Source organism: Carassius gibelio, chromosome B11 (genome assembly GCF_023724105.1).
Source record: "Carassius gibelio isolate Cgi1373 ecotype wild population from Czech Republic chromosome B11, carGib1.2-hapl.c, whole genome shotgun sequence".
Classification (NCBI taxonomy): Eukaryota; Metazoa; Chordata; class Actinopteri; order Cypriniformes; family Cyprinidae; genus Carassius; species Carassius gibelio.
The window spans coordinates 2,512,517-2,524,184 of record NC_068406.1 but is presented as its reverse complement, the minus strand read 5'-3'; the positions used below and the strand labels follow the sequence as shown (position 1 = coordinate 2,524,184).

Genomic DNA, 11,668 nt, shown 5'->3' with positions numbered 1-11,668 from the left:
AAAAGAGGCGTGAACCATCCCAAGCCATAAGAACCGACCGGACAAGCTCTCTTCTCTTCTTCTCGTTCTTGGTTCTCGGACACGCTGCTCTCCTGTGCTACCCCTCGCGCTCATAACGCCGTCCCCCTCAGCACAGGGACTGAGAGGGGGAAGCCATTATCACGGCTCCTTCGGAAGCTTTCGTTTTCGTTGTTTTGTTTTCTTTTCAACTTTTGTTTATTCAACTATTCACCTCTCCACACAAGGAAGACAAATTCTGGAACATTGTTTGTTGAACCTTTCAAATACCGTGCGAAGACAGAACAAAGGACCACGTGGCTCCATGCTCCAAGATCCAGTGCAGCTTGCACGCGCGTCAAACGCGCGTAGTTTTCAAAAGGACCAGCGCACAAAGCGTCACAAAAAGACCACGCTCACGCTGTATTACTAGTTGAATTATTAAAAACCCATATATAACATGATTGGCTTGGACTCCACCCCACTCACATTACGAGTCACTGAGAGGTCTGATCTTTAGCTACAAGCTTTAAATTTAGAAACTAAATTTATCATAAGGATAGGATAATGTTTTCATGGCCAGAGAATATTTTTCCTTGAATTATAAGGAGTGATAACTTTATTGAAAATTGATAGGTCAATCTGGTTTGCTGGACAAACAACTGTTTGAATTGCAGTAATTTACAGTAAGAGATATCACAGCAATTGATATGAAGAATGGAATATTGACATATTAATGAGTAAGTTACAGTGCCCTGTAATTAGTTATTGGTATAGACAATTGAGCTATTTTTCATAATCAATAAAATTAAATGTAACTGTGGAATGTGTGATCGCGCCATGAGAGAAAAGGGCAGGAGTTTGTCTTTCCTTTGAAGTTCGATATTGTATCTCTGGATAGTCTCCAAGGCGTTATAATTCTCATCCACGCCAGGATCATGGGTGGTGAGTTATGTTGGAAAATGTTGTAAAACAAAGGTCCTTGTTTTTCTTTAACTCACGTTCTGGTCTTTGAGTGTAGAATGTGTTAAAGAGTCAGGATTCATTAACCCTCTGGAGTCTAAGGGTATTTTTGGGGCCTGGAGAAGTTTTGTCATGCTCTGATATTTGTGCTTTTTTCAGTTTCTTATAAATATCTAAATGGGTAAAGTCTAATAGCACTGTAATCAGCACAAACTGTGCTATAATAATATGTGAAATGCATGCATGTACATGATTGTATTTTTGAGAAAAAAAATGTTATGCATGGTTAGTGAAAAACTAAAAATGTTAAGTCACTTGAATAAGGCAATAAAACACATACATAAAATTGGTTGCCGGAAAAGTTGAGAACTGGAGCTTGTAGCCTAGAATTTTTCTTTCTAAATTATGTGAAAATCGTCTTGTTTACTCATTCACAGAAAACAATATATTGATTTAAATTTTCTAAGACACTTTTTGTTGGTAAAAGTCATATGCGAGTAGGCGTCAACTATCATGAATATCATTGTGATTTACACCTGAGAAGACAAAGGCCTGCATAATGAGCTGCATAATGAGCCTCTCATTCAACTGTGCCACTCTGAGGGAGGACTTACAAGAAAGAATGTGAGAACAAAATAAAAGTATATAATTTTATGTTTGTAGTTTATTAAGAATATATTTAATTATCCCACAACATAATTTAATATCCACTTGGGGGAGCAGTTAAACAGTTTATTAGGGACAATCAAAGCTTACTTTCAAACAAATTTTTTGGCATCCTTACTCCAGTCACACAATCCTTCAGAAATCCTTTTAACAATCTTATTTTCTACCAAATAAACCCCATTTATTATCATCATCATTATTATTATTAATGTTGAAAAGAGCTGAGAATATTTTTCAGGTTTTTTTAGGGGGAATAAATCGAAAGAACTGCATTGTTTTTACATTTGTTAGAGTTATCTCTATTTGTCACATTTATATTATTTACATCAAGCTTTTGAATGGTATAGTATTGTATATTGTTATTGAAACTTCATAATGTTTCACTTGATTATACATTTAGTCAGGAATTATAGTTTGGAAAAAGTATTTGGAAAAAGTCTGACTAGTAAAATGTTTACACTTTATGTGAAAACTAGTACAAATAAATAAAAAGAGACTTACTCATGTTTATGATCCCTGTTGAATAAAGTGCTTCATTCTTTTTTCTGAGGAAATCCATTTCTCAAATCCTCAACCACATCATACCTTTTTTGGGGTGAATTATGTCTTATTCCTCTCATCGCGAAGCAAACAGTAAAATAAAATAAAAACTTGAAGAACAGTCTCGCTGCTTTTTCTTCTGTGTGGGCGTATTCAAGCCGCGCGCTTCAGTTTGAATCTGAATAGCGTGTTAAGCGCGGGGGCGTGGTCACATTAGATATAATGAGCGGAGATATGAAAAATAGACATCGCGTTGTTTTCATATGGATTACTTTATCTCAGAATATTTGTTTTCGGCAGCACTTGTTTAGTTTTAAAGTAGACATTTTAGGCTTTCTATAGATATATCTCTCATGTCTCTTCGTTGAGTATTCACGGAGTTACAGTTCATTTTAATGACGTGTTTGTACATGACGATCAGCGGAGACAAAGACTGCAGACAGCGCACTTTGTTTGTTATCTTTAATTTATAAGTGCACAAAGGTTCTTTGTTATTATGTCTGTATCCAAAAAAAACTAGACCCTTTACAGATTCGATTGATGTATTGCTCTTATCTGTACGATTAAAACTGAGAGTGTAATTTAAGTTCTTTTCGGGGTTATCAGGAGAAAATGACTCAAAACGCATATGCGTTAATCGACTCGAAAGGGTTAATATGGAACAGATGGTTGAATACCATCCGCTCATTGGTCTTACATATGTTAGACCCTATACCATCTAAGCTCCTAAAAGATTATGGTTAATGCATGCTGGAGTAGTTGATTGTTTCCACCAGTGCCGAGTAGTCTATGCAAGCACTAAATACAGTATGACAAAAATGTCTCTGTATTTATGTGCGCATGCCCAGTAGAGCCAAACGTATGCCTTCTATCCTTAACTGCGCGCATTTGTCATATCCCGAGCTTTGCGTGTGTCTGTGCACTCACTGTGCCAAGGCATCAGTTATATACGTTTTGACCACAGACATAATGTCAGCAAAAGCAGCATTATAAAGTAAATAAAATGAAAATAAAGTACATAAAAATTATTTGACCTTACAGCTTCAAACTCTGTTCTAGAGGGCCAGTGTCCTTTATAGTTTAGCTCCCAGGGTCGGACTGGGGGTAAAACCAGTACTCATTAGCAAGGCCCCAAAGGAAGAGAGGGCCCTTGAAAAGTATGAATCTGAAATATATTTTATTTTACATGGATATTTTCATGGGTGGGGAGCATGGGGGCCCATCAGGACTGCCTATGCATAGGGCCTTGGATCTTGTGTAACGCTCCTGCTAGCTTTAACACTAATTATACACACTTGAACCAGCTAATCAAGCTCTAACTAGACACTACTAGAATCTTCCAGATAGGTGTGTTAAGGCCAGTTGGAGCTAAACTTTTCAGGACATTGGCACTCCAGGATCTAGTTTGGAGACCCCTGTCCTACAGAGTTGTTACTTTGCACATGCTTTTTGATCATTACAAATAATAATGTAAAATAATTTTCTTAGAGTAGGAGATATGCTGTCTCTCGCATCACATACATTAGCAGTAGTAAAGTATGTGGTCTTGAAGAGGACCTTTTTTTCTCTCATTTGGACTCGGTCTTGACTTGGACTCGAAACTTTTGGACTTGGTCTTGACTAGGTCTCGACTAGTCCTGGACTTGGACTTGACTTGGACTCGACAAAGCTGGACTTGACTACAGCTCTAGTAGAATACAATAGAGGATATAATCACACGTTGTATAAACGGAAACGATGGTGTATAAAATTGTTTTTTAAGTTAAAAATAGTCGATAAAAATAATATAGTGATGGAGCTCAAACGCAGTACAGATGCCAACAACAAACAGGAAGTTTTCTTAGCTGTATCCTCCAAGCTATGTCCAATATTTTATCCCACAGAGACTATGAGTAGCAGTACACATCAACAGAGGCCCACAGTTCTGGCAAATCACTTAACTAACCATCACATACTTAGCTCACACACACTTTCACAGATCTGTGCCAGTCTCTTTTCCAGGTTTCCGTACCGTGTGCCAACATATGTCTCACTGATAATCCCCTCACCCACTGGGAAGACTTAGAGTACTGGTTAAGTGTCGTGACATGCAGCCTTGTGACCAAAGCTGCCGACAACCTAAAACAGTATACGCAAGAACAACGACATCATGACACAGAATCCATACCGCAGCTACAACCACAATGAGATTGCAAAGATCACTGGCTCCCTGAGTCACACGCTGATAGCCTCACTCAAACTGAGTTATGAGCAAGAAGCTCACCTTCAGGAGGAGTTGACTCACGCGATGGAACTGGAAGCACAGGACCAAGAGGAAGGGTCCTATGAGGTGGAGACAGGCGCCAAAGAGGAAATCGAAAGGCTTCAAGAAACATTGACAACCACCTACAGAGAATTAGAACAAGCTAAGGCTGCCCAAGATGATCTGGCCAACAAGTTACAGGATGCAGAGCAGCTACTGTAAAAAGCCAAGGCTGACTTCAGAGACAAGAATAGTGAATAAAGGCCCTTGAAAACCATCTTGAAAGGTCACAAAATCAGATCAGCGGCCTGACTCAACAGCTCAACTATGTAAAAGAAGAATCTGAGTCAATCAGAGAGGAACTCAAGCATGCTTATGAGCTGCACCCTGAGCCAACCAGGACAAGGCGTCCTCTGGTCTCACCCCTGCCCACCCCTCCCCGTGCCCTATCCTGGGATTGCCACATCAAAGAGAAAGTGAAGAATCACCACCAAAGCCCTATTCAGCTGTCATGGAGGAGCGCTACCCTGCTGACAAGAGAAGGGGGCCTCTCCGAACGGACTATGAGTCTGCACATGGCCTGGAACTCAAAGACCTTGACAAACTGGCCAGAAACATCAATAAATTCACCCCAAATGTGGCAGGAAGTCAAGGTGGCCAGGCCTACCCGCAAGATATTGACTTCCACTTGGAAATGAGATCCAACGTGACAGAGAGAGACAGACTCTATTTGCTTCAAACAACATCCAGTCCTGAGGTGCGACGTTTTTTGGATAGGCAGCCTACACACACCAAGTCAGACTTCCACCTTCTCTGAGAAGCCCTAATTAAAGAATTTGCAGACCCAGAGGTAGACCAAGGACTGGTTGCCACCCTAGAAACCAAACAAGGCTGGCATGAGACTCCCCAAGTCTTTTACAACAGACTTAGACGAGCGTACTTTGGTGCACACAATGAACCTGACATGGAGGAGGACTTAAACTTCAAAACCCTCTTCCTGAGAAACCTCCACCCTGGCATCATGGCCTGTCCTCGCACAATGACTACACAACAATTGAGGGCAAACAAAAGATGGGCTCAGAAAAGGGAACCAAACCACCAGCAGTTTGTGATTTCAATACTCAATATCAAGGATTAGCCCTAGAAGGCACCCAGCATCACGAAAGCACCAAGCTGCCACCTAAAGAACAAAGACAATCCTTCTTCAGAAAAGAACGGGACTCTCATGTCAGTGTCAGGCCCAAACAGCCAAACAATCACTGGCACAAGCAACGAGACATGCCTCAAGCGTCTGGACACAACTGGGAGAAATCATGGGACCAGTCATGGCCGCACAAAAACCGCTGGGATAATTCAAGGAACCAGACACATTGGTATGGAAACTCAAGAGGAAAAGGTTCATGGGAGGCCAACTGGACATCTAAAGGAAAGCGACACATGCCTCCAGGAACAACTAGCCCAAGGGGTCGAGTCCACACAAGAACAACAGACTGCACCAGGTATCAGTTCACAAGAAATTATGCAGATGTTCATGAAAGAATTCTTCAAAAGGAATGAAGAGGATGGGAAATGGAAAAGAAAGACAAGTCAGATTCAGCGTGACTAGAGGCAAAGCCAGGGAACAGCGACCACCTGGTACACATCAAACAGAGCAATAGCCACCTCTTTCACACTCACCACCCTCAAAACACGACAAGTAACGCTGCCATAACACCATTGTCAAGGAAACAAGAGACTGAACCTGAATGCCTAGCAACAGATTCAGAACCTGATCCGACACATGTCAACTCATACCACAGAAACATCCAACAACCAAAGAAGGATGGAACCACTCAACCACATATACCCCCTTCTCATCGGCAAAGACCTGCTGAATCTCTTTCATTCACAATGCTCCACAGAAGCACAGTGTCAAGTCACAGACACTGGTTCCAACTGAGCGAAAACTTTGGCCCAAGACCAAAGCAACTCTCAAACTTGGTGCCACATGGCAAGAGTCAAACTTCTCTTCTGTGCGCATTCAAAACCACAGAACCAGGCTCAAATGGCTTTCAACTGATGACAGCTATAGACATTCAAGGCATCACAGTACCTGACTCTGTGCTAGCCCTATGGGCAGAAAACTCTTGCTGAACTGAAACTCTTCAAACTGAAGCTCTTCAGATCCTTAAAGAAAGATAAGCCTGAACTGCCATCAAGCAAAACCACTTCCCTCTGAATCCTTGCTCCTTAACCATGATTACCTCAAAGACAGTTTGTGCCTTAGACATGTGCTGGAATGACAGACACTTAAGTCACTACTTCCTTGTCGTCCCTGACCTGCCACACGATATCTATATCGGAGCAGACATTATGGTCAGAATCAATGCCTATGTGGACATTTTGAACGAAGCTATATGGGTTCCCTTTTCTCACCAAATAATCACTTCAGTCAACCTCAAGAATCTCCAATCTGGGCAAACCATACCAGAAGTATGTGACATAACCAATGAACAGGAGGTCACAATACCTGCCTATACCAAGAGTGTCAGCATCCGCCTCAACATGTGACCTGGCCAAAACCTCCACCACAATATGGGCTTCTTCGAGCCTTCCCAGAACTGCTTAAAACTGGAACTAACTCTAGAAGCCATACCTTTCATGGAAGTGTCATCTCGTGCCGTGTACGTACTGTTCAACAACTGTGCTGCCAACAACATCAAGATCCCCAGAGCAAGTCCCCTGGGATGGCTCATCAGCCAATCATTCCAGGACTTTGAGCTCTCTGATTTCTACAAAATTCCAATTGCATCATATGAGCCCGTGCAGGAAATCGTCTCGGGTTACTTGACTGTAACCCTGTTCCCAGAAAAAGCGGGAACGAGATGCTGCGCTCAAAAGCGCTAATAAGAACATTCTTTGTTCGACCGGTTTGCGAAGCACGTGTGTCAAACACGTGTGTCAAACACGCCAAGAATTGGCTTATATAACCTCGGTGAAAACGTCATTGATTACGTGCATCTGCAGGTTATAAATAGACGTGAAACGGAAACATCCCCAGGTTACCCCTTTGTCTGAGAGACGTCCGGGCACGTCGACAGTGCGGCATTGAGGCACAGCATCTCGTTCCCGCTTTTTCAGGGAACAGGGTTACAGTCAAGTAACCTGAGACGTTCCCTTTCAAAAGCTACTCTCGATGCTGCGCTCAAAAGTGCTAATGGGAACGAGAATACCAACGCCACCGCACTGTAAGTGTCCGGACCCCCAAGGATGTGTAGTGTGTGCGCACAAACATCGAGGAGGTCTCAGACATGACTCTGAGATGTCGACTCAAGGACATGCGAGCCCGGAGTAGCATGGACATCCAAGCTATAGAATCTGACAAATGTGTGCGGAGAGGACCAACCTGCCGGATCACACACTTGCTGCAAGGGTGCACCTCTTGCTAACGCCATTGAAGATGCCACCCCCCTGGTTTAATGGGCCCTAACGCCTAGAGGCAAAGTTTGACCACGCGCCTCGTAGGCTAGGGCAATAGCATCCCTCACCCAATGTGAAATCGCTTGCCTGGTGGCAGCCGCCCCCCGGTTGTGGCCCCCATGGCATATTAAAAGTTGCTCTGACTTACGCCACTGGCTAGTGCGGTGGACATAGATTTGAAGAGCACGTACTGGACACAGTAAGTGAAGTCTTTGCTGCTCCGGTGTCGTGAATGGTGGAGGACAGAAAGCTTCGAGAATGACCAGATGTACGGTCGAGAAAGGAACTTTTGGAAGATAGTTAGGGTGAGGATGCAAAATGACTTTGACTCGCCCAGGGGCAAAATCTAAGCAGGATGGGAGGACTGACAAAGCCTGTAAATAACCAATTCTCTTTAAAGAGGTAATGGCCATGAGAAAAAACATCTTTAGAGTCAGAAGCCTGTCAGGCGCTGTTTCTAAAGGTTCAAATGGGGGGCCAGCCAACCCTTCGAGCACTATTGCTAAATCCCATGAAGGGACCGTAGCTCTAGTGGGTGGCCTCAACCACTTAGAGGGTGCTTTCCCACAGAAATCCCATCAATCAGACCGTGGCAAGCCGAAATAGCGGCCACATAGGTTCTGAGAGTACTAGGGCCTGTGCCTGAGGACAATTTCTCTTGCAGAAACTCCAGTACTGAAACAATTTGGCAGTGAGCTAGGTCTACATGGTGTGTCATGCACCAGTCCTCGAAAACACGCCCTTTGAGGGCATACATTCTTCTAGTGGAGGGAGCCCTAGCACTTAGAATAGTTTCTATTACATTTGCTGAAAGGCCAGCATCTCTTAGTTGGTCCCTCTCAGGGGCCAGACATGAAGGTTCCAGAGCTCGGGCCGGGGATGAAATACTGTCCCCTGCGCCTGAGAGAGAAGATCTCTCCTGATCGGAATCGCCCACGGCGAGCCGTCGAGGAGGGATATTAGATCTGAGAACCAGCTTAGTTGGTCCCTCTCAGGGGCCAGACATGAAGGTTCCAGAGCTCGGGCCGGGGATGAAATACTGTCCCCTGCGCCTGAAAGAGAAGATCTCTCCTGATCGGAATCGCCCACGGCGAGCCGTCGAGGAGGGATATTAGATCTGAGAACCAGACTCTGGTCGGCCAACGGGGCGCTATCAGTAAGAGGCGAGACCCCTGTTGACGAACCTTGGCCAGGACTCCCGGGAGCAGAGCGATCGGAGGAAAGGCGTAAAGACGCAGTCTGGGCCACGTATGGGCCATAGCGTCCAGACCCAGGGGAGCTGGATGAGTCAGAGAGAAGTAGAGGGGACATTGTGCTGTCTCCTGTGTGGCAAAGAGGTCCACCTCTGCTTCGTAAAATCTTTCCCAGATTTGACTCACTACTTCGGGGTGGAGTTTCCATTCCCCGTGTGTCACAGCTTGTCTGGACAGCAAATCTGCTCCCACATTCATATGCCCAGGAATGTAAATCACCTTGAGGGACAGGAACTTGTCCTGTGCCCAAAGCAGGACCTGCGGCGCTAACTTGTTCAAGCGGCATGAACGCAGTCTGCCCTGGTGATTTATGTAAGAGACTACAGATGTGTTGTCCACCCGCACTAGGACATGGTAGCCTCTCAACTGCTGGAGGAAGTATTTCAGGGCCAGAAATACAGCCTTCATTTCGAGGCAATTGATGTGCCATTCGAGAAGATGACCTCTCCAGATCCCTTGGGCTGGACGGCCATTTAAGACCGCTCCCCAGCCCGTGAGGGAAGCGTCTGTCGTTAACATCTTGCGACGACAACACGGACCTATAGTGGGACCCAAAGTCAGAAACCGGGGTCTGAACCACATAGATAGGGTACGAAGCCCCTGTGGCGTAACCCTTATTTGCCTCTGGGGATTGGCCCTTGGATGAAATCCCCTGGCTCTGAGACACAACTGAAACGATCTCATGTGCAGGAGGCCCAAAGGTATCACCGTGGATGCAGCTGCCATGAGACCTAAAACTTTCTGTTTATGTTCTGTTATGTTCTTTAGGGTGTTTAGAATGGATTCAACACGTGCAGGAGACAGCTGTGCCTGCATTACGACCGAATCCCATACCACCCCCAAATACGTTGTCCTCTGGGAGGGTGAGAGAACGCTTTTCTTGGCGTTGAGTCTCAACCCCAGAGATTCGAGATGAGCTAGAACGACATCCCTATGTCGAAGCGCTAGCTCCTGAGACTGAGCCAGAATCAGCCAGTCGTCTATATAATTCAAAATGCGGATGCCCTGAAGTCGTAGAGGAGCCAGAGCTGCATCCATAAATTTTGTGTACGTGCGGGGTGACAAAGCTAGGCCGAATGGAAGAACCCCTATACTGGTAAGCTTCGCCCCCGAAAGCGAACCTCAGGAACTTCCTGTGTTGTGGCAAGATTTCGATGTGAAAATAAGCGTCCTTGAGATCGATAGTCACGAACCAATCGCCTGACTGGATCTGAGACACAATCATCTGGATTGTCAATATTTTGAACTTGTATGTTCTGAGGTAGCGGTTTAACCCACGAAGATCTAAAATTGGACGCAACCCCCCATCTTTCTCGGGAACAAGAAAATACCGGCTGTAATAGCCTGACCGTCTGTCTGGCAGGGGAACATGTTCTATGGCCCCTTTTTCCAGCAGCGTTTGCAATTCCTGTGTCAACAAATGTGCTCGTTCCGGTTTCACGGAAGTGGATACCACTCCTTTGAAACGCGGAGGACGATATGCAAACTGAATCCTGTAGCCTTTCGCTATGGTATTTTGCACCCATGGGGAGATATTTGGCAGTAGCTTCCAAGCTGCCAGTTTCTCCGAAAGGGACACTTCGTTTTGTTTGGGGGATGTTAGATGTCCGGTGTCCTGAAATGTGGCAGGAGGCAACCGAGCATTTAACATTTCTATGGAGGCCGCTAATCCCCGAAACACCAACGGTGGCGGAGATTGTACAGCGGCCCCCTGGGTGTGCCAGGAAGGAACATCTACTTTCTGATAGAACTTTTCGTGCCCCTCCCTGGGGGGGCACACCCCCACGTTCCAGGTCGCTTGACCGTCAGGACTTCTTTTTTGATAAAATAATCGTCCTCAGATCTGGCCTCTTGCTGGGCTGTTGAACTCGGCGAGCCGCTCCCCAGTCCCTGCGAGGAGGGGGCACACGGCTCGCCACACTCTGCTTCTGCGACTCTCGCCGCAGAGAGACCGGATTGGGTCGGGGCTGGGTGGTCGACAGCCCTGACGCCTGAGCACGGTGGGGAAGAAATTAATCAAAGGCTTCAGCGTGTCTCTTGGCCTCCCTGAACCTAGTGACAACTGTACTCATGGAGTCGCCAAATAGGCCAGAGGGCGACACTGGGGCATCAAGGAGGAACACTTTGTCTCTATCTTTGATGCCTGTGAGGTTGAGCCACAGATGTCTTTCAGTGGAGACCAGTGCAGCCATAGAACAGCCAATGGCACGGCTGTCTGCTTGGTCACACGAAGACACAGATCTGTGGCTCGGCGTAATTCTGAAAACGCTTCCTCACTAACACTCCCGCCCTTGCTCAGGTCCTTCAGCAGATCAGCCTGGTACGCCTGCAGAACCGCCATGGTGTGCAGAGCTGCACCAGCCTGACCCACTGCTTGAAATGCCTTCCCCACCAGAGAGGATGTTACTCTACACGGCTTGGTGGGGAGAGTTGACTTTTTTAATGAGGATGAACTCCCAGGGGAGAGATAGCCCGCAAGCATCTCCTCAACCTGAGGCATCGCCACATATCCCTGCGCCTTAGCGCCCACGATAGTTGAATAAATTGA

General features: G+C 45.5%; 1 pseudogene; it reads left to right on the top strand.

The window, feature by feature from the left end:
• The first annotated feature begins 935 nt into the window (after window positions 1-935).
• On the top strand, window positions 936-5,106 carry LOC127967926 (uncharacterized; annotated as a pseudogene).
• Window positions 5,107-11,668: the final 6,562 nt, after the last annotated feature.